This window comes from Hyaena hyaena, unplaced genomic scaffold, assembly GCF_003009895.1.
Source record: "Hyaena hyaena isolate Hyena2069 unplaced genomic scaffold, ASM300989v1 scaffold_14, whole genome shotgun sequence".
Taxonomy (NCBI): domain Eukaryota; kingdom Metazoa; phylum Chordata; class Mammalia; order Carnivora; family Hyaenidae; genus Hyaena; species Hyaena hyaena.
In genome coordinates this window covers 2,347,083-2,371,800 of record NW_024080646.1, presented here as the reverse complement: position 1 = coordinate 2,371,800, position 24,718 = coordinate 2,347,083, and positions in this window count along the sequence as shown.

Sequence of the window (24,718 nt, the reverse complement as noted above, 5' to 3'; positions counted from 1 at the left end):
GTTCTGAAATAGTTGGGATATGTATTTTAACGTGAGTATATCAGGCCACCAGAATGAAGACACTCCAATTTTCATGTCAAGATGATAACTGGATTATTTAGGTGTCAAAAGTACAAGATGTGTATTAAGCCACATTCTGCCTTGGTAAAATGAGACTCTGCATGGGAGATGTATACACACTAATCCTGTGTAAGTCAAACAAATAAACACACTCTACACTCAGGCTATAGAGCAGGATAAGCACTTATGAATCAAACCCTTGCATTCAAAGAGAGCTGAGTTCACGAAAGCTGGCTACCAACACACAGTCTTTGCCTGTGTACTTGACCTGGCCTATGTCAGCGCATTCACTGGGGTTTTTACATTAAGAAGAGAATGACTTTACGGAACAGGCCATCAAGCAGAACCCACGTCACTTTGTCATTCTGAGTTTATAACAGAAACACACACACACACACACACACACACACACACCATCTTGGGAGTGTCTTTAAAGCAATTCATGATGGAATATTGAGCCTCTGCTATGACCAGGCAGGCCTTGTGCTAGGCTCTGGGGAGCCCACGAGGAAGAAGACAGGGGGCTTGTGATCTAACAATGAAGACAGAGGCTTATGCCTACTCTTTCATTCAGTGTGATTTACGCAGGTCCAAATGACGGGTTTGGGGAGCACAGGAGAGGTAGCAGGGAATTCTGCTCTGCAACCGTGGGAAGGCATACAGACAAAGAAGGGAGCATGTTGGTAAAGTATATTATCCAGCTTCTACAAAATAAGGCTATTTATATTTCATAATCTATGGATTTCCAAGCCCAATACCTGTGGAATTTAAACTCTTGGTTTATTCTGCTAAATGCACCAGCATACCTGCTTTTATTGTCACCAAACATAACTAAGTTATGGTGATGATTGAAACTGGATAGAAATGAATCAGAAAGGCATTTTGATGAAATTCTCTACTTCTTTCTTCAAAGTGGTTGGCTGTTATATGTAAGGGAGTGTTGATTTTGATGTTAAGTGAAGGGATTTGCAACTAGGAAAATTACCCGGTATCATATACTTGTTATGATATTAGCTAATTTCTCACAACCACTCTGAGAATCTCATTAGCATTGACATGTATTGACCAAGTCTGGCCTTAAATCTTCTCCCTCTCAAAAATAATCACAACTATTAGTATTATTATTTAATGAGTGGGTTCATATAGATTATCCAGTTCAATCCTTCCGACACCCTGGGGTTTATCAAGTACATGAACTATTGTAATAGCATACGTACTTGTCATCTGTTACCAAATGTTTCCCATCACATCCACTTACCACCCTGCCTTCAAGGTATGCTTTTCAAAAGACAGATCTGTTTATGTCCTCTCTTGCTTAAAAACCTTCTGTGATCTCTAATATCTAATAGAATAAAACCTAGACAGCGTGACCATTTATAAATCGACACCAACCTAGCTGTCCCGTCTCACGTCCTGCCATTCTTGGTGAGGCTCGCCAATCACACCTAACTACTTACTGTTCTTTGATCCTGTCTTGCCCTTCTTGGCACCATGCTTTTGGTCATGCCAGAGCAATTTATCTTTATATACCCAGTACCTGTTGGAGGACGTCTTCCATAAATATAGAGTATATAATCAAATATCATTAGCCTTATTTCACAAAAGAGTGATGTGGTGCTCAAAGAGTTTTGCAAACTTGCCCGAGGACATGAGTCATGAGCAGAAGAGTTAATGCCAGACCCTTAGCCATACTTTATGGTGTCAATTACTCACCATAATGTCTACAGATTTCAGGCTTCCTACGAGTCATTCATAGATTGATTTTTTTCCCATTTACAACACAATTATAGGTACAATATTAGTTTGCTTGGGCTGCCATAACAAAGCACCGCAGACTGGATGGCTTAAACAACAAAAACTTATTTCCTTACAGTTCTGGAGGCTAAAAGTCCAAGATCAAGCTATTGGCAGGACAATCTTCTGAGGCTTTCCTGTTTTGCTCATAGTCCTCTTCTTCCACTGCCTTCACGTGGTCTTCCCTCTATGTGCATGTGTCTGTGTTCTAATTTCCTCTTCTTACAAGGACACCATTCAGACGGGATTAGGGTCTACCATAATGACGTCATTTCGACTTAATTATCTCTCCAGAGTCCCCATCTCCAGAAGCAGTCACATTCTGAGGTATAGGAAGTTAGGATTTCAATATATAAATTTGGGGGGGGGATACACTTCCACCCATAAGAGGTATCTGATATATGCCAGACACCTTCGTAAGTACTAAGCTGGGCAAACTCTAAGGTTGGCTCCACTGATGTTCACAGAGTTCACAGACCCTAGCATTCATGGAAGGGAAGGGAACCTAAGAGAAAACTATGACATAGTCTCCTAGGATGTTAATTAGCCACAGGAGATTATTTATTCATCTCATTTACTCCTTGTCACTGTCAATACCTCCAGCGACTTCAGGGCCTTTTGCTCCAGAGAAGTCAAAGAAAGTGTCATGATCCAAATGTTGAGATTCCTACATTAAAATGCCTTGTCTAACATTTTGATGACTTAATAGAACAATGCCATAGATGTGCTTACCATCTCAGTACTTATGACTTTCCATATCATTTGGGCTCTGGCTGCAAATGGTTAATATTATAAAACCAGTGCTGTAAGGAAACCTGCCAAAATTTACAGGGCAAACCAGGAGTGCAGCATGAATTCAAAATCCCTTCCCCTGAGTGCCTAAGTCCTTTCTTAATGCTGTGAATCATGGGATAAAGGATTTTAGGTAAAAGCTGGAAAGTTTTCTCTTTGTACAGTCAAAAGCCAAGATTCCTCATGCTTCTCTGAAGGGAACCTATCCTGTAAATGATGACAATATTGGTCACAGACTCAATGCCCACATAAAAGAGCAATTGTGAGACAGACGCCTTCCTCCAGTCATCTCTCTGAGTCCCTCGTGTGTCCCGACCACTTTTAAATCATCGTGCCCTTTCTTCTCTACGGCAACAGTGAGCCCAGAAGGACCAAGTATCTAAAGCATCTACTCCCAGGGGCTTCTTCTAACTCAATAGGAAAGTTTAAAACTCCTGACGAAGTCTCTTGTCTTCTTCTCCTTTCATGTCCCCTTCAGCATCTTCCTTTTCTAGTTCCCTCTGTGATGTGAAGTATTACAGATTCAGAAACACAGTGTTATATGAATACTGGAGAACTCCAAGACCAAAGATATTATGAGCAAACACACAACACACTGTCTGAAACAATGGAGCCCCAGACAAAGCGTTATGGTCTGACCTTGTCAAGTTGGGTTCAGAGTGCAAAGATCAGGCACAGGGAGATTTTACCGGAGGAACCCAGGCATTAATAAATAAGGCCTATAGTGTTCTAGTAACATCCATACTCCCTGGGTACTACCTTGACCCTTTCATAACTGTCTCCACAGCCTTCTTTTCCTTGGACTCTTTTCATGTGTTCATTACATTTAAACTTTTGTTGAGACATTCTGTTTCTTGGATGTCTCTACTTTATAAAACCTACTTCTAAGTAGACTTCACCACTTTGAGTTGTTTTAAGAAGCCCTTGATTATGTTTTCCCTTAGTCTACTTTTTGTACCAGTGAGAGTACACTTCTCTCCTTGTTGTAGGGGAGGCCATGACCCAAGAATTGGGGGACTGGTTATTGGACCTTCTGGTGTCAAGAGAAGGTTGGAAAGTAGGGTGGTGGAGATAAAAATAGAATTTAGAAGCCTATTGGGGGCTACTGGCAAGGCCACTAACCTTAACAAGGCAATTGTTTACTTAAGGATTTTAGTATTTTGAAAAGTAATCAGGGTCAAGGAAGGAAAAGTAAAATGAGATAAAAGCATAGAGGAAGACAAACTATAAAAGACTCTTAACTATAGAGAACAAACTGAGGTTTACTGGAATGTGGGTGGGGGGATGGGCTGAATGGGTCATGGGCGTTAAGGAGGGCACTTGTTGGGATGAGCACTGTGTATTATATGTAAGTGATGAGTCTCTAAATTCTACTCCTGAAACCAATACTACACTCTACGTTAACTACTGGAATTTAAATAAAATCTTGGAAGAATAAAAATAATCGGGTAGTGATATGAAACAAGTATTCTATAAAGGAAAGCTTAATCCAGTGTTGAGAACCATCCCAAATTTCCCTCTGCCTTTCTTTTCCTGGAGATGAATCTTTCTACTTTGCTCTGCCCAGCTTGAGAAATGTCTGAAGGGAGATTTGGTAGGAATTGTCACCCATGCTACAGATTGTGGGAATTTAGGGGACCCAAGAGGAGGCTAGTCTTGCCCAGTGGCTGGTAGGTCGGAGGCAGCGGCTACGTCAGGAGAAGGGAAGGTATTTATTTATTTATTTATTTATTTATTTTTATTTAATATTTTTATTTATTTCTAGGAGAGAGAGAGAGACAGACAGCGTGAGCAGGGGAGGGTCAGAGAGAGAGGGAGTCACAGACTCTGAAACAGGCTCCAGGCTCTGAGCTGGCTGTCAGCACAGAGCCCGACGCGGGGCTCGAACCCACGAACCGCGAGATCATGACCTAAGCGAAAGTCGGACGCTTAACCGACTAAGCCACCCAGGCGCCCCTGAAGGGAAGGTATTTAAAAGCTGGGAAGGCTTGGGGAGGAGGATAAGGAGCAGTGGGAGAAACAGAGGAACCATTTCTACAAAGCTCTCCTGACTAGAGGACGTCCACATGAGGATTTCTGGAAAGTCTGGCCTAAGAGCTCCTTTGTGACACATAGAGGTGTATTGGTTTGACCAGGGGCCATGTCACACCCAAATTTTTACATTCTCTTCCCCCTGGTTCTCCTCTCCTTGTGCTGTTGTATCATTGGAAACTTTGACTCATAAACCTCTTTTGACTTCTTTGTGGTTCTAATCCCAGCTGGGCTGCAAACCACATATTTGATCTTGGATAAGTCATTTTTCCCTCTCAGAGCTGCAGTTTCCTCACTTGTAAAAGTGAGGGGGCAATACCTACTTTGCATGTTGTCTGTGAGAATTAACCAGAACAGCCAAAGGACAGAATCCACCAGCTGGTCTTGGGTGTAGTGGGCACTCAGTGGGTGCTTGGTATTGAGAACCGCGATGGTTTTTCTCTCAGTGCCACCAGTACAGCATGTGGGCCTGTCCCCTGCACACAGTAGGTGCTCAACAAATGTAAAATAAAATAAGCTCTAAAGCTATGCCTTTGAGGAACCAATGAGCTTCACGTGTGGGGGTTCTCTGCCTCCTGACACCCTGCTTGTCACCGCCAGACCTCACATACGTGTACTCTTCCCTCTGGCCACTCGAGAACAGCTGTTTATCTGAACTCAGCTGTGGCTTCGTTCCTCTGTGATGCTCCTCTGCCTGGAATGCACTCTTTCTTCTTTACCCGGTCGATTCTACCCCCTTTAAAATTCAGCTCAAATGTCCCATCGTCCGGGAAGCTTTCCGTGTCTCCTGTGCTACCACACCACAAGTGACAGACACCTTCTTATTCCAGTCCAGGCAATTATCTTTCTGTCACATTAGCCTGAGGGCACCCCTTGCGCACTGTCTTGTCCCCAGGGCCTGAGCAAGCCACCGAAGCACAGAAGGCACCCAGTAAAGGGTTTGAGAACCAAAGACACGGCCGAATGAATGAAGATGACAACGTGGCTCTTCAACAGCCACGGAGTTTGAGTCACAAGCCGAACTATGTTTCAGGAGATAAGCCCATGACCACAGCTCTCTGACTTCAAGGGCCTGAGGTCTGTGGCCACAGGAAGGTGGAAAAGGATTCTGAAAAAGAACTTCTCCTCTTCTCACAAACAGGCATCATGACAGAGCTACTGAGAAAAAAGGAACGGTCAACATCTTGCAAAGGGAAGAAACTCTAAGGAAGATCCTCTCAATTCCACCCAATCCCACTTCCCTTAGCATTGTTGTGGCAGTAATGGGTGTGGCACTAGCAGAGCCAGATGGATAGGTCCCCAGGGAAGGTGCCAGCCTGCCTTTGGGTCTGCAGTCCCATGGCTTTTGAGAACCACCCCGGGTATACCCTGCTTTCAGAACCACTGCAGATAGAGTGGGACTATTACGACAATCAATTAATAATCAATTAAGTTAGTAATCTTCCCTCATAGAAAACCTGCTGAAACAATGATGAATCACGCAGACTCAACCAGGCCCGAAAGATTACAGAGGGGGAAAAGTAGCCTCGCAGCTGAAACGCACGCACACACATTAAAAAAAGAAAAAGGAAAAAAGAAAGACAGAAAAAAAAAACTTAAGAAACCAAATCCCCTAGAGTGGCTGTCTCTGGAAAATGAATTCCACAGGCACTGACTCCAAGATGTTTTATCGAATGTGCTTTAGACTTGTAGGTGATGCATTGTCCCTCAGAGTCATTAAAAGGAACCCAGATAGCTTAGCTTCCAAGAAGTGCAGACTGTCCACACTTGTACTTGCACACAATATATGGTTATTGTTAGATGTGCACATCCCCACATGCTGCCTGGACGGGCGTCTCTTTGTCCTTTATTCAGATGTGGGCTAAGGATGCTTTCAGCGCAGCAAGATGACAGCCATGCCTCCCCACTCAGAGCAGCCCCACAGCCCAAGCGCCAGACAGAAGCGCAAAGTTCCTTTGTTCCTAATGCAATGCTAGTCTTTTGTCCCACAGGTCCCCAAAGCTAAGAGACACGCAGACCATTTTAAAATCAATTTTGATAATTTCTGGAAAATGCAATCTCTCCTAATTCCTTGGTAAGTGATGCTGTTAGGAGAGCTTTATAACCCATTGTTGTGGACACCATACACTGAAGGCATTTAAGAAAAAAATAATTATCCATGTGGGTTTGTGTTTCACTGAAAACAGAATGGTCATTATCCAGAGTCCAGATGACAGCTCCCTTTGTGACACTGCTTTGGGGGGTGTCCAACAAAAACCCTACCCTTTCTACAAAAGACCCCGGCCGAGAAGTGCTCAAGGGAACGCTGCACTGAGACTGCGTGCGCTCCGGGGAGGCAGCCGCGGGCACTCTGTGCTCAAGACGCTGAACCCCAGAGCAGGATCTCACGTCGTTTTTTGGCAGTGAGGGCAGCGAACATTGATAATTGAAGATGTGCCCACACAGAAGCCAACAGGGTGGCAAAACATTGATCCCACTGAAACCCTGGCCCCCGGGGAGGGCCTGATTACAACTTAATGTTTTTCTGATGTGACTTAGCATCGCAGCAGTAGACATTTCTTTACAGAGAAACCATACAAGACGTTGCATCTCCTGGGCAGGAAGGGCAATTCGTGTGCCCTGGAGCCTCGCCTTCTCCTGGGGCATCTGAAGAGGAAGCCAATATTTGAAGGCTCGGAGATACTTTTTGAGTAGGACTCTTTCACTGTGAACACTTGCCCTCTTTTCCAGATTACTGTGTCTGTCTGTTGGGGTGGGCGGTGGGGACGATTGGGTTCTGAAATGATGCCAGGAGTGGTCTTTTCCATTCCTCTTCTGAACAACTGCAAAGTAAATAAGCTTCACCTTTTACCCAAAGACGTGTGTTTTCTCATTCACGACATGCCAATTAAACTGGTAGAACTTAATACATCTTTACATAAAAGCACATTCCAAGGATCTATTTTAAGCGTGAGATTATCATTATGATTTCCTTTCACCACCCATTTCTGGGGATACTTAACCCAGCTCTATGGGAGGGACCAGCAGATGTCACTGTAGCTCTGTTCATTCATCTTTTCTCTTGACGGGATTCTAGTTCCTATCCTTCTGGGCTCAGGCGATCACATTTCTTATTTAATCAAAGCATAATGCATCATAACATTTGTAATTCATGTTGTTGTTATTCTTTCATTGTGTGCGGAATTGGATACGTATCTTTGCAAACAGAGATGCAAGCTAAAAAGTAGCCCAGACACCCCCAGTGAGGTGTGGAAATCAAGGACCCTGCTGGAGAGCCATGATAAGACACAGGGACAAAAGAGCAGTGAAGGGCATCTGCACACTGACTCTTCATTCTGATGGACAATCTCGGTATTAAAGACAGACACATTCCCTCCATTCCTATAGAGGGCTTTCAGGGAGCGTCAGCCAGGGACCAGTGCTGGGTGTGATGGCAGATCCCTTGTCAGGATGGCAAGAGACTACTCAGTAGAAGAGGAGGGCAGGACTGTTAGGCCGTGGTGAGTCTGGAGGGATGAAGTCTCAGGGGTAAAACATTCTCTGCATTAAAAAAAAAAAAAATCATCGCACTCTTGGATGAAAAGAAAGACTCACGCGTTAACTTCAGGGTCTTGGTTCCGCAGAAGGTGCGATGTAGCTTCTGGGACGTTCAGTGTTTGCGGATGAGACGTTGGCCACTAAAAATAAAAGGGTAGGACCATCTGCTCGTCTGTGCCCTCCATACTGACAGAAAGAAAGTCAATGTCAAATCGAAAAATCAAAAAGGGCTTGGCTTCTTTCTAGAAATATTCACATCAATTGTTTGAGGAACAGGAAACTTTGTCATGCTTATTTGTGGTAAGTTAGGCAAAGAACATGGATGAACAATTATATGTCATTCAATCACAGAAATCAGTCTTACACAAAGATCACCCAGGAGTGAATAAATGAAGGCCTACAGCTTATGAACAAAGCCATGCTAATGGAATGACCGACCTTTAACAGAAGCTATTATATCCCCTCTATGGCCCAAATCATTCAGCACCCCACCCAGAGCAAAAGATGGAATTTTATGGACTAGCAGCCTTTCTACATGGACACACTCAATGGCAAAGCTGTGTCTGGGATGAAGTCTTCATGTTCAGCCCTCCCACCAATTGGGACTCCCCACACATACACATAGCTGTTGGATTCTCCAATAATACACCCAGTCTTAGTTCTCCTCTACAATTTGCTACTTGGACTCAATTTTTATCCAAAAGTTCAAGGCCAAGTCATCTGTAGAAAATCAGATTCTCAATTAAGCATTTTTTTTTTTTCAATTAAGCATTTTTACTTCCCTTTCTCTCCTTTTCTTCTGTCTTTATAGTAGCTGGTCTTTAAAATGGCTCCCAACTATTTGTTTTTCATATCTTTGTGTAATCCCCTCTTACTCTGTATGAAGACTGGTCTGTGTGACCAATCGAATATGGTGGAAATGAGTAGGTGATAAAAAACATTGTGGCTTCCATCTTCCTTCCTCCTGTCTCACTCAGCCTAGGGGAAGTCAGCCGCCATGTTATGAAGACACTCAAGCAGCTTGTGAGACGCCCATATAGAGAGAACTGAAGCCTCTCTTGTCAGGAGGGTGAGTGAGCCACCTTGGAAGCGGCTCCTTCAGTCCCAATTAATCCTTCAGAAGACCACCCTGTTGGCAACTTCACGGGACACCCTGAGCTAAACCTTACATTTAGCTGACTTTCGCCCAACCTTCTGACCCACTGAAACTATGAGAGATTATAAATATTTTTTGTTGTTTTAGAGAACCAGGTGCATAGGATACAAACTTTAAGAAACTCACTCTGGAGGTCATGTAAGTACCTGTCACTAGCCACAACTTTGTCTTGGACCCATCGTTTTAAGTCATTTTGTCTTAGAGAAATTTGTTACTAACCTACAGATAAATGATATATTCTTCTCCCATTCCCCCACCCCCCTTTTTTTTGGCTCCTTTGTGGAAATGCATTCGGTGATGTTCATTCTGGCCTCATAGACGTTCATCACTTATTTCTCTTTAGGCTTCCTGTTACCAGAAACTGTGCTATAACTAACCTCTTAGAGATACTTCTTTTTGATTTAGAGTCCAATATTGTAGTCCTTTATGCCATTCAATTAATTTAGAAAACAAAAGAGCCACAACGATCATGCATTCACTGTGTTTCGAGGATTGATACATGATAATGGCATCTTTATCAGATGCTATCATATCAAGATGATATTAAAACCTCTCTCTTACCACAGTTTGTAATAATAGAGAACATTTTTCATGATGTGAAGCAGTGGGTTTGTGGTTTAGAACACAGCCTGGAGTCATGGGTGCTGGGGCCGGGGGGGGAATGAAGTAATAGCTAAGGTTAATGTAGGTCAAGAAGAACTAGAGGCTTTTCAGTAAAGACACGGTGACCAAAGACAAAGGCTTTAGTGAGAGGATGAAGGACAAATATCTACTTCAAAACTTTACAACAGCTAATTTTGAGCACTTCTTGAACAGAGACTGATAGATGCTGCTGACTGACTTGAAACTTTTCTGACCCCTTCCAGAGTGTATCAATGCACTCAACAATGCCAGCAACAATGAGGCACCTTTGCAACCCAGTTTTTTTCCTAACTTTAAAAGATTCATGGGAATACAGAATTTTAAATAAAATACAGGCCGTTTATTTTATTCTTTTGTCCCTTGGCAAGTTTGAATTTCTCTGTATTTTCTTGTTAAAGACTATACTTTCACAAACCAAATAGAGTTCAGTCATCCTTAACAAAAATTTTTTTAATGTTTATTTATTTTTGAGAGAGACAGAGACAGAGACAGTGAACAGGAGAGGGACAGAGAAAGGGAGACACAGACTCCGAAGCAGGTTCCAGGCTCTGAGCTGTCAGCACAGAGCCTGATGCGGGGCTCGAACCCACGAACCGTGAGATCATGACCTGAGCTGAAGTTGGACGCTTAACCGGCTGAGCCACCCAAGTGCCCCATCAGGAGTCCTTTTTAGATCCACTTACACCACCACTAAGGTGTTACAGAATATAGTTAAAACCTTATTCGTACCAATGATTACCTCGACCAGGTAGAGTATAAAAATGCTTCTAAGTTAAATTTTTCTCTGATGTGTTAAAAGTCTATGGAAGTAAAATTAAGAGGACCAGTATATAATGAATTTGGTAATAATGATAAAACAACTACAACAATAAGAAAGTAGAGCAGGCAAAAGAGAAGGAAGAAGAAAAGAAGGAGAAAAAAGAGAGAAGGAAGAAGGAGGAGGAGAAGGAGAAGAGGAGGAAGAAGAAGGTGAGGAAGACAAAGAAGAAGGACAATGACAAGGACACAGGACAAGGAGGGGAAGCAGCAGCAGCAGCAGCAGCAGCTAACATCTCTTCAGCACGAACCATCCAAACACTGTTCTAAGTGCTCTTTATGCATATTAACTTATTTGTCACAAAAAATCTAGTAAAAAATCCTATTGTTAGGAACACAATACAAGAGAGACTGAGATACATAAACTGAGTAATCAGAGATCGTTAAGTGGCACATTCAGGAAGGTTACCAATGTTTGAGGCTATCAATAAGTTAGTCTCCTTAAATGTCTTGTTAATGTCCCTCAGGTCCTTGAGCATAGTTACTTCTAGAAGTGATGCCTTACTCAGTACAACTTAAGGGCCCATAAGAACTCTATGCATAAAGACCTGTATGGGCAGAAGAAAAGGAGCCCAGGATAAAAATATGTTGACAATAACGTCAAGTAACCTAAGACGGGTTAGACAATTTGGTAATTATCATCCACGAAAACATTGGTTTGTTTTCATACATACTTTTGATGGAGAAAGGACGCAGTCAGTGATTTTTACACCTGTAGCTACTGCCATCAGTGACAGAGTATTTGCGGGTGACCAAGAGCATGAGGAGGAGGTCATTCCTTTAGCCTGAATGGCTAGGAACGTAGCTGAATGGCTTCTTCAGTGTCAGTACTTTCCACGAAGAGAGTGGAAGCTCCTTGGAAGGAGGGAGCATCTAATCTCTGACACCAAACACAGTGTCTAGCATCCAAAAACCACTTAAATATAGTGACCTGGTATTTGAATTGGAAGAATGTTTATATACTCACAGCCAATGAACTACAATGGGTACAAGAAAAACAATAGTCTTCTGGCCCCTAGACTTTGGTGCCAGAAATGCCTGAGTTCAAGTCCAGACTCTGCCACTTTCTGGCTATGCAGATAGAGAGATTATTTTACTATTCTAAACCTCCCCTTTGTTACTTTTACAAAAACAGTAATTGCAATATGTGTTTCATGGAGATACTGAAGATGCAATTATGAGGTTAAGAGTTGAGACTATAACTTAGAAACAGATGGTTTGGGTTTGAATTCTTTGTTAGCCTCTTACTTAGATATATAACCCTAGGTGAATTGTTTAACCTAGCTGTGCCTCAATTTTCTCATCTGCACAATGTGATAATAACAGTACTTACCTCACAGGGTTTTTGTGAGGAGTAAGGTGTTAATACATATAAAATGCTTACAACAATGTTTGGTAAAAAATAAGTTCACTGCCATAGTTAGGTCACAAAATGCTTTTAAAGCTCATGGAACAGTGGCTGGCACACTAGAAATGCTCAGTAAATGGTTGCTATTGTGTATTTTACAGGTAATTGTCAATATCAGGTGGAAGGAAATCATGTGAAATGTGAAGGAACTGTAAACTGCTACATTGTTGCAACTTTAGTAATGCTATTGTCTATTTTCTGTGAGTGACACTCTAAATTAAACCGTTTGCTCATTAAGTGGCTGTTTCCTGGGGCTTTTGAGTCTCTTTTAGCATCCAATAGCTTTTCTGGCTAATGTCACATGTTGATTTGTTAGCAGTGATCATTTAGTGATGATCAGTGTTGAACCTTAGCCACGGTACAAATATCCTCTGTGTTTTATGGGCTATATATTTGGAACTTTAGCAATACTTATCTGGGGGACTCTTCCTTAAAGGCACACATTCTGATTTTATTGTGCCCATTTTTCTCAAATGCAATTTTTTCCTACAGAGCCAATGCTGGCAGAGGTATTACAGAATCAGAATGGCGGGAGACCTTTAGACCCCACCAAAGAGCCTGGGAGGCCAGAATTTTGTCTCTCCTTCTGCCTTTCATAGGCAGGAGCCATTTACCAGGTCCTTGTTCTCAAAGGACTAACTGGGCCAGCGCTTGTTCTCAAATGCAGACTCTCCTTTCTGCTCTCATTTTCTGTCGGAACGACTCACCCCCGGTTGCTTGTCAGGTGCAGGCTTTTGGCAACCTGGAGACAGGCTCAGTGGAAGCTCATGTTCCCGACCATGGCATAGCCATTGACAGGAAGGGCTGGCATGTATCACTTCTCCGCGGCCAACCAGGTGATTGCTTCCCCAAAGGTGGGAGCAGGTGCTTCTCCTATGTCTCCACTGTGCCTCTTTTTCTCCAGTCAGGCTGTTTGGTGGGTTGCCCTTTGGTACAATCCACTTAGACAGTGGCTGGCAGGCATGTCAGGCCACTCTGGGGCCCCTACGAGAGTTGGTCTTTGCATAGTGGAACAGATCGCCAATCATGCAGGTCTCTTGGCCTGCACAAATCTTTCCCTCAAGCTAGCCCACACTGACAGGAAGTCCATCAGTAGAGACTTTAAAGAATACGTTAAAGAATGATGCTCAGAAATACAACTTCTTTGGGGAGGGGAAATATTTTAGCATTTGTTTATTTATTTATTTATTTATTTATTTATTTATTTTTGAGGGAAAGAGAGAGAGAGCATGCGAGTGGGGAAGGGGCAGAGAGAGAGAGGGAGAGGAAGGGAGACGGAGGATCTGCAGCAGGTTCTGTGCCATGAGCAGAGAGTCTGATGTGGGGCTCAAACTCATGAACCATGACCTGAGTCAAAATCAAGAGTTGGCTGTTTAACTGATGGAGCCACCCAGGTGCCCCTGGGAGGGGAAATATTTTAAGAGTCATTGCCAATCATGTGAATTACATGTGAATTAACTTATCAGGGCTATCAACGTGGCCCTGGACCAGACTGCTGGGATTTGGCCCTTCCTACCTATGTATCCACCCAGGAAATGGCTGAGGGGAGACACGCTCCAGGAAGTACAGTGGTCTCACGTTGAGGTATCATCATTCCACAGATACTCAGAGAGCAAATTTCCTCTGAGACCACAGACAGGGTCCTGTCTCCTATCTTCTTCAATGAGAGACATCGTGGAAGAGGAAACACATGTTTGCCTTGTGCCGACTGGGGTCAGAGGAGAGGGTTTATTTGGTGAGTTTACCCTCAAGAAGATAAAAACAGGAAGGCTTTGGGATCCATAGCTTGTAAGAGGCTTATAAAGTTCTGACACTTGTGTGATGTCCCCACATGGGCATGCTTTGATCACCCTGACAGTTTGTACGGAGTGATTTTTAGAAGAGCTTTTAAAATGAAGGGGGCCTTGCACTTGTGTTCAGATCTGCAAGGAAGCAGGCTGGTTTCTGGGAAGACTTCTCCTACACTGCCCTGTGTAGTGTAGGTGTGTGGTGTGTAGCTCTAAGGGGCAAAACATGGTGGCAGCTGTGGGGCAAAGCATGGCGGCCCCAACAGATTAAAGCAGAAGGCTGTAGAGAGGGGTAGAGGCCCATGTTCCATTGGAAGAAAGGTGAGTAGAGAGCAGGCCCTGCCCACAGGGTGTCTGGCATCCCTACTGTCTCTTGTTCCTTCCTTCTCCTCTGTGTTAGTTCCGAATAACACACTATCCCAAGGACCAAGCTATCTTAGCTGGCTGAGAGGCAATGTTGCCCTTCTCTTCAGGGAAATTCAGTTGACGTAAAAGAACTATATAAACACACACACACACATTTGTTTGTTAAAAATACACGTCACAGACTTCAGCCATTCTTTCCCAGGTATAATTGCAATTTCAAAGATTACCAGCTAAGAAGCAATGCTTCACTCCTAGGACTAGAACTGGCTGGAGACATTTCAGCCATCAGTAAAAGGCCTCAGGGAAACAATTTTATCTGCAGAGGGATTGCAAAGGAAGAAGGAGAATGATGAGTTGATTTGGTGAATCCATTCTCCAGAAGTCAAAACTCCGGCCAATACAAAGCTGTTGTGCTGAGTTTATCCCCAATGCCAATTGATGTGTGTTGTTACAGTGACCTTCTTAGGACCCTTCAAATAGTACCACAGAGGCTTGTTTCTCTTTTATCTGTAAGGCCAGCCTTGTGTGAAGCCGGGCTGACCATGAAAAACTAAACATCCTTGTCAGATAGTAAATTCCGCTAAAGTGGGAAATATACCCATCCTTGAGCATAAATTCTGAATGTTTAGTTCAGAACTCTGTACCTCACGGTCACTTAATAAATATTTGCTGACTTGTTGACACATGGCTCAGAAAAGATACGTCCGTGAAAATAAGCATGCACAGCATTTATCTGTGAGACCTTGGGCCAATTCTCTAGGCTGTTGGATGACTGTTTCCTCATCTGTAAAACACACAGTGATAACATTTATTGGGTGCTAACCCTGTACCAGGCATTGAGCTAAGCACTTTACCATCATGATCTCACTGAGTCCTTGAAACAGAACTACAGAGTAGGAGCTATTATAATTTTACAGATGAGAAAACTGGCAAAAAGAAGCCTCCGGTTTCTGAGTGGGTAAGGGGCAGAGTGACAACTTGAACATGGTGGTCTGGTTCCAGAGGCCACCGTTTACTCACCACCCGTAATGAAAAATAATGAAGATGCCCGTCACTAATTCATTTATGCACTTACCCAACATATCTCTGGGGAGCGTCTTCTGCTCTAGGCCCCTAGAACAGTGGTGTGACTTCAGTGGGAGAAGGAGAGCAGAAGCTATCACATTAGGAATGTCTGTGAACCACGTGACAGGGAGAGGTGATTCTGCTGTGCCTCCTTGGGCCTTGACCATCCTTAGGAATCTGTGGTTGAAAGGGCTCTGTGTTCTCGGCTTCCATTAGAGTTTTGATTCTTTCCCAATTCCATGCAGGCCACCTCCCTGTGCACAATGCCTCCTCTTGGGTGGGGAACACAGATGCCCTTGAGTGGTGAATTGGAGAGGTCTTGGCTCTTCCTATAATAAAACTTCATTTCCTGTAATGCCTGCAGCCCATTTCTGTGAAACCAAGGCACGAGTAACTAACTGGAGGAATGATGATTTGAGATTTAAAAAATTACTTTTGGTGGAACTCCCTGATGGTTTCCTTCATTATTTAAAATTAACTTTTTCTTTTTTTTTTTTTTTTCTTCAGATGAGCAATTGAAATGGGGACTGTGGCAATTAAATGTTTGGCTACTGCCACTTATGAAGGTCTATGTTTTTCATTACTGTGTCTACTTTTTATTCTCTGATAGGAGATATCCTGAAATGAGGTTAAAGTGTCTTGTATGCCCACACTTTCTGCTACATTTTTATTGCCAATGATAACGCTCTCACTGAGGCCCCCGTCCCCTCGTGGGCATGGCAATAGCTTCCCAACTTGTCTCTCCTCCTCTGATCCCTCTGGGCCTTCTGTTCCCTACCACCAAATTAATCTTTCTGAAATACTGCTCACATCATGTCATTGCTCTGCTCATGAAACTGGGTGGCTCCTGTCCACCTCGTGAAGAACCTCCAGTACGTTCAGCCGGCTCTCTCAGGCCCCACTCTCAGGCCGCAGGTGTCCCTCTTTCCCCCTTCATTCCCCAGTGAGAACTCGGGTCCCCCATGAAGCAGCTCCTCGTACGGTCCTCCCTCCACCCTGCTCTTTACCTGGTGTTCTCCACTCTGCCTCTCTCGCTCCTCCCATTCAACCCATTGTCAAAGGCTCTCTTCAACCACGTAGATTTCTCTGGCCATACTTGCCTTGTTCAGCAATCTCTCCTCCCTGCTGCTAGATTTTCTGTCGTCCCTATTACCCGGAGACATTTCCCCCCAACTTGTGAGGATTGAGCAAATGCTAGGTGAGTTACGGCTCATGCTTGGAGTTACGGCTCAAACGCTTGGAGTTACGGCTCCAAAACTCGACTCTACCATTCTCCCTATTTATTGCCCTTCGATAGAATTGATGGTGCTTGATATAGGATAATGAACAGCTTCAGGGATGGGTTTGAGTCAGACATACTCATGGTCAACATTGTTAGTTGCCCTTCCAATGTCTCCCTTCTTCCTTATCAATGAGATCTCTATTTTATTCAGCATAGTTCTGTGTCCTGCTATAGTGGTTTAATCTTAAATATAAGCAAATCAGGACACACATTGCTCAGCTTCCATTACAGCCAGCACAATGTTAGAAGAGCCAGCTCAGTGATATTGAACGTTTCACTTGTTCTTGCCTTAAATACGGTTTCGATGTAGAAGACCCACATCAACCACATTGCAATCATGGGACAACAAACTCAAGAATGAAAATAAAACATACTGGATGTAGTATAGTAAACAGAAGGAAAAGAAGAACCTGGGAGCTTTGTGTCTTTGTTGAATCAATCTGTCTACATGCAACTACTTCACAACCTCCTGTATATGATATAATCAAATGTTTTTATTACTGAAGCCACCATTAATTGGATAATCTATTATTTGCATCTGAAATCACTCCTGACTTGTTCAACATTGCACAAGTTTAATCAAATGCTTTGAACCAGTATAGGAGCAGATATCATGGTGTCTTATAAAAAAAGGAAATTTGGGGGCATCTGGATGGCTCAGTTGTTGAGTGTCCAACTCTTGATTTTGGTGCAGATCATGATTCCAGGGTCATGAAACTGAGCTCCACATCAGGCTCTGTACAGAGCATGGATCCTGGTTGGGATTCTCTCCTGTCTCTCCCTTTCTCTTTCCCTCTGCCCTTCTCCCCCACTCATTCTCTCCATTTTCTCTCTCTCTCTCAAATATATTAAAAATAAATAAATAAAAGTAAATCTGCAGGAAACTGGTGTCATGTGCATATGCATCTAGCTGTATTGATTTACAAAAGAAATACATTTTTTCAGTGACAAACTTTAACGTGTTAATTCATAGCTGTAACAATCAGCTAAATAATACCACATTTGAGGAAGGAAAATCAAAGGAAATAGTAGAAAGAGTATATTAAGGGGCACCTGGGTGGCTCAGTTGGTGAAGCGTCCGACTTCAGCTCAGGTCATGTTCTCACGGTTTGTGGGTTCGAGCTCCACGTCAGGCTCTGTGCTGACAGCTAGCTCAGAAACTGTTTCAGATTTTGTTATCTCCCTCTCTCTCTGACCCTCCCCTGCTCACGCTCTCTCTCTCTCTCAGAAATAAATAAAACATTAAAAAAATAGAAAGAGTGCATTAAACCCACTAACAGGGAACAAATATACTTTGGCTCACTTTTTAAAATAATCAAAATTTTAGCTATGAATAAAGTCCCTCTAATATTTATCTCCATTGGTTTGTCTTCACATTTCAATGAGAAAGTTTCTTCCAAAGCAGCATTCCTGGCCTTCTTTCCTCTTTATTCATACCTTTCCATGAAAATAGTGAGTGACTCTATAAGTAAGTTTGGGAGAAGATTCCGGGTGTACTCCAGCCAGCCTCTCCCTGGCTTTTTAGTCCCTGATGGAACAGCCTGACCTCTGGATGTAAATACCTCTGTTAATCCATGCAGTAAGCCTCATGGGTCTTGATCTGCCCCTGCATAGGTGATGCCAGCAGTTTGAACGGACAAGTTCAAATCCAAGGGCATATATTAGGAAACTCAATTGTGGTCATTAGTCGAACATACCTCTCCAGGTCAGATTTATTAGTAATTAAGTTGATATTTTGATATCCATCAGTCTCTCTCTTGTGTCTACTTCTCACATGGCTTCAAATATAGGAAGGGAAAAGAATGGATTGTGAATTGGTGACCTGGAATGCTGACTTAGAGTCCTCAGTGTGGAATTCTTCTTGGATGTTTCTTATTTGAGCGTCAGAAAGTCCAATCTTGTCATGTGGGGAATAATAACAATATTTGATCTGATTAGTCATTTACTTATTAATTTATTCAGTGAATATTTATTGAGTATAATATATGCTATAAATGTACTGAATATACAGTAGTCGGCAAAAATAGGCATGACTCATATAATAAAAAATCAGATACAAATTTGGATTATTCTGAGTGCTGCTAAAGAGAGGGACAGAAGGTCACCTTCCATAAAACTGATAAGAAGGGGATTTGATTTAACTGCAGAGGTCATCAAAGGAAGTCTCTGAGGAAGCAGTACTTAATCAGAGGAATGAATTGGCATTAACAGTTGAAGGGGGAAAGAAAGAACATTCTGGGCACATGCAAAGGTCCTGTGACAGGTTGGAACATAGCAAGTACAAGGGAATTAAGAATCCAGAGCAGGTTGAGGAGGAGGAAATAAAGTGATATTTTACATGAGGTTAGCAAGGGTAGAGGTAGGTAGAGGCCAACTTATGCAGAACTTCGAAAGCCACATTAAGTAGGGAGTTCAGTCTTTACCTTAAGAATGATGTTTTGGGGTGCCTGGGTGGCTTAGTTGGCTGGGTGTCCGACTTCGGCTCAAGTCATAATCTCACAGTTCATGAGTTTGAGCCCCGCGTCGGGCTCTGTGCTGACAGTTCAGAGCCTGGAGCCTGCTTCGGATTCTGTGTCCCCCTCTCTCTCTGCCCCTTGCCTACTCATACTCTGTCTCTCTCTCTCTCTCTGTCTCAAAAATAAATAAAGATTTAAAAATATATATAAAAAAAGAATGATGTTCTAACTCCCTAGGCCCTTGAGACCGCTGAAATCCCTGCCCTGCTTCTCGGTCTCTCAGCTGGGCTCAGACCTGACAGTGCATGAGAATCAACAAGAGAGCTTGTTACAGAAGATTTCTGAGTCTTACCTCAGAGTTTCAGACTCAGCAGATCTGGGGTGGAGACTGATTATCTGTACTTCCAACAAGTTCCCTTGTGCCAGTGGCTCCTTAGTGCCCACAGTTTGAGAACCAGTGTTCTAGGGGAAAGGCTTCTACGTGGGCTTCCTTCCTCCCCGGAATGTTGGCAGATGATTCCTCCCTGCCTTGGTAACTCCTCGCCATCCTTAAACTGATGTTGCTTTCCATGTGTTTCATGTGGCTGGACACATGGCTGTCCTGAACCACCCACTGTGTTGTTGCCAGAAGAAAAACTTCCCAACGGACACTCGATGGCTAATACTTACCGAGAAAGTATTGTGTGTCACACTGGTTGGCAAGGCTGTTGACTGTACAACTCTAGGGGGCATCATTCACATCATGTTTTTTACTTCACAAACTTTCCATCATTCTTACTTGCAGATGAACAGATTGACACGTTGAACAAATCACTTTCCACAGGTCACAGGGTTTGTCGGCGGCGAAGACTATTTCTTGACACGTGGGAAACAAAGTGCATCAAACCTTTGACTTCCCACTTTGCTTATCTGTAAAATGGACACAATGGTATTCATTCTCTGTGTCAGAGCTGGATAGATAGAGTGAATTAATGGAGCAGCAGGTTGAAACTCTTGAGAGTTTGGGGGATAAGAGAATTAACTTTCATTATCACGATTCTGTTCAAGAATGTGATTTTATTACGAAGGTATAAACACCCCCAGTTGTTAAGCAAGCAAATGAAGACAACCAACGAAGCAGAGCGAAGGCCAAGGCAGGTGTTTCAAATAGCACTACAGAGTGATGGTAAGAGGCAGCCACTTTTCAAATGGCACCCTGCTTTAAAAAGCAACAGCCTCACCCATGGAGGCATGCAAGACCAAGTTTCCCTTCCCCAGTTTTCCTCTCTCCCTTAAGGATGGCAGGTGTTCAATTCATTCCTTCTTTCTTGTCTTCTCCTTCCTCAGTGACTAACTACAAAGTGCCAATTTAAAAAGCAAGGATTTGGAAAGCACCTAGATCCTTCAGGCTTTGTTATTGCAACAGAGCACGATTTGCTTGGAGATCATGGGTTCAAATCTAGGCTGGGTCAGTAGGGACCACACATCTAATGACTGTCCATCTGTTGGCTATTTCATGGTTCATGTAAGATGAATTGATGGCCTCAGCTCACCCACCAGGACACATCAGAACGGGCACCGCCAGACACTGGTTGGCATTTGGCACAGAGGCCATGACCGCAATTGGAAGCTGGTGCCCTCTGAAGTTACTTGCTAGGGAACGTGCACATGGGGCAAGGGAGAAAGCTGCTCGGGGAAGAGAGAAATAATCAGGTCTTATCCTTCCACCTTCTTGATTACAACGAAGATGCTTCTTTTCACACCCAGCGAAGGGGTTAAATTCCTGGTTTGTCAAAACCTCTGTCCAGCAGAGGAGAGCGGACAATCGCCGGCAGCGAACAGTGCAGAGGATGTCGTACAGAGAACGCTGGTCTTGTCCCTTTAGCTAAAAAGAGGAGCCAGACCCGAGAACACACAGGAAGGGAATAAAACAGGGAAGAATGGGGGGAACCCCTAGAAAAGTAGAGACCTTCATTTCTTCTCTGCACAGATAAACAATCACGTGAGCCTTGGAGGGCCAAAGAAGCAAGCAGTAGAGTGTCCCATTCTTCTCTTTGGCCTGATTGTCTCCCAGCTGGATCCATGCTCTCTGCAGGAAGGCCAGGTCTCCATCTCCTGCTCTTGTTATCTGCCATGAGGTCAATGTCAAGGACCAGTATGGACACTGAAGCTCCCACCAGGGGCACTATTGAGCGCCATCTCTGGGTCTAGACACTCTCAGACTAGGTCTGGCTCAGGAAACACACCAAAAGAGGGCAGCTGAGTTTTAAGTTCCACTTTTTGTGTTCATTTACTACATTGTCCATATTAGCAAAGTCCTTGCCTGAATCCAAGGGCAGTGTACTAATTGCAAAGTCCTTTCCTGACTTGTCTGAGCCCATAGATCTTTATCACACCATCAACAGAATCGAATATGATGGGATCCAAGTTTTAGTGGGTCAACAGATGAACAAAGTTGAGGAGGTAGTAGTGAAGAATGTGGACTCTTCTGTCCAGAGAAAGATGAGGTCATGGGGGACGAGGAGGAGTTTGCCAGGAGGTTTGTTAGAGTGAGGGAGGAATCATGCATGTATTTTCAGTCTGAGAGATGGCGAAGAGGGAGAATAAAAATGCACGAGACAGAAGGGGAAATAAGTTTTAACCAGGCGCCAAAGGTGGGTAGAAAGGAAAGGAATCGGCTGCATAGGAGGAGAAGGAATTCCTGAAGATGGGGGTTGAGGGAGGAAAGGCCGCTATCATAGATACACTTCAGATATGGATGGGGAAGCCCTGGGCTCTTCATCAATGACATGCTCTAGTTTCTTTGCACAGTAGAAGACTCTACACTGAGAGGTGGCTGGGAACCAGAGGGAGGTGCCAAAGATGTGGCAAAAAGGAAAGGAGGCCACAGGGGGACAGATGTGGAGGGCTGCTGGTCGGGCTGGGCTCAGATGGATTTGCACCCTCTATCTGTATATTACTATCATTTTTAAAGCCATCCACCCTGGCTTGGCTTTCAGTCACACAGTGGCATCACTGCTCTTTATTGCATAAAGAAGTTTGACATGAGCATTGGAGAGAAAGCAGACATTAGAGAACTCTGCCCCATATATACATGGAATGGGAGAAAAAATACCAAATGAGGTTGTTGAAACGTTTTCAAAGAACTTTACCAAACAACAACAACAACAAACTTTTCTCTGATGTAAGGCAAACAGCATGGAAAATAATAATATGGCATTCAAGCTCCACTCTCTCTGTTGGGGGTGATGCTTGAAGAACAAGAAAAGTGTGTTCTGTGGTTAATCATATTTTAATTGGTCACAATGTGAGGCAAAAGTTCAAAACTAAATGCTGGAAATCTCTCCTCTCTGGAACATTCAATTAAAATCTGTGGGGGAAAAAGCCTCAAAATGACAGCCAGAGAATAACAACAACAGCAGCCGAAGGCAGGAGGGGGGCGCGGGGTCTGGGGTTGTTCTCTCGTCACTTCCAGCGAAGATTCAGCCTATGCCCCCTGCAAGGGGGCTTTGCTCTGAGAGCAAGGATGCGGACAGAATCCATCTTTGACATCGGAACCCCCGCTTTTCCAGGCTCTTTCCTAGCCTTTGCAGTTCCTCCTTCCAACCCTTAGGAATATCCGGTATTCTCTCTCATGCCTTTGCTCAAAAAGGATTTGAAATGCGTTCACACTAAGGTAAAAATAACTGAAGATAGAAAAGATCAGTTACTTACCTCAGGAGTATTAGCACTTTAATAAGGCAGGTCTTAGGTAAAATAAATGTTACTGAACTCTGAAATAGCATCACATGGATAGAAGCCTATGCTGCTTATTTATAGAAGGCATTTTGAGACCATCCCACATTCCATACTCCTGCCAGCAAGAGGCCTACATGGGATAACTTCTAGAATTACTCGAGTCCTAGAGGGATCTTGGAAATTTTAACATGTTGTATTGATTAAGATGATGGCAAAATCACCGTAATAAAAACTAGAGGTTATTTTGGACAAAATGTTGTATGAACTCTTTAGCATTTAATGTTCCACTTGGCAATTTCTTCTTTTCCTCGAAGGACAAAATACATGCCTTACAGGTGGGATTCAGGTGCAGATAGGTGCATGAGAGCATGCACAAGGGCGTCCCCAATCACTGTGCAGCACGTCTCCACCGGATGCCCCTTGCGCCTGGGAACTTACTCAGCCCTCAAAGCCACCTGCGCGAACAAGGTTCTGCTATCTCAACATTACAAAAAAAAAAAAAAAAGGGAGGGAGCGAAGACCTACAGAACTTGAGTGAGTCGCCCAAGCACATGGAGCCTGCAGGTGGTAGAGCTGGCATCTGGACCCACGGGTCCCACAGGGGGCTCTAACTGAAGAGGCAGTTGCTTTGGAACCAGGTGTTGAAGAATGAGTTCTCCAGGCTGGAATGGGGCAGGTACGGTCTGGTCAGCCTTCCACCTGCGTGATGCGACATCGTCGGAATCGGGGAATGCGGTAGCTCAGCAAGTGGGCGGCATGGGATGAACACAGGGGTGACCCTACATCCCAGCCCATGGCAGTCTGGGTTTTCATCAGTTTTCCCAGCATAATTGAAAATGGCACTTGCTTTTACCCTCAGAAGAGTCTGGGCTTGGCTGGTGCTACTTGGTGCCCTCACCTGTGGGGGGCTGTTCATGCAGAACCTTGAATGGCAAGCTGCAGAGGTTGGGTTTTATTTTTGCAGAGTGAAAAAAAAACCTGTTTGATGTCCAGAATTGTTTGGGTGAAGGATAGGAGTAGCAGAACGGAGACCCATCCTTATGGTAATGAAAGACCTACTTGGTAGGATTGTTGAGAAAATGAAATTAAGTGGGTTGAAAACAGCAAGATATGTATCAAATGCTCAGTAAGTAGTAGGTCTGCTTATCCCTCATTTCCCCCACCTTTTTCTTTTTCTCCTCTTCCTCTTCCCCCTCCTCATTCCACCTCCCGTGGTCATCATACTCCTAATTCTTCTTCTCCTTGTGTTACTAGGATCCCTAACCTGCCCCACTTTGTCCTCTTCAAATATTCTCTCGCATCCTCTGCTGCCTGGCTTCCTTCCTTCATCAATAAGCAGGGTCTGCGAACTTTCAGATAGGCAGGTCCAGGGTAAGGGTAGTGAACTCAGCCGAAGAAATAGTCTGGAGGTGGGGAGGCAACTTGAGGTGCAAAAGTTTCACTAGACCATGATTTTTGAATTTTAAAAGCTCAGCACACTCAGCTGAAGGCTGTTACATTGGATACTCATTCAACCTCATCCTGGCAGTAGGAGGGGAAAAAAAAAAACCCAGCAACAACTGAAAGCCCACATTTTAATGCTCACAGCTGGGAATCTGGTCAGGGTCATGTTACCAATATAAACAGCACAAAGCCGGCAGTCTAATACTAATATCTAATAGATCGAGTATCACACATCAGCATCACACATCAAACACAGCCCGCTTTTGAAGCAGATATCAAATAATGTTTCCACTCTTGATTATGTTCCCTTTGTTCTAGGGCAGTAAAAAAGAAATGAGCGAGGAGTCCCTGGTCACATTGTTTGGG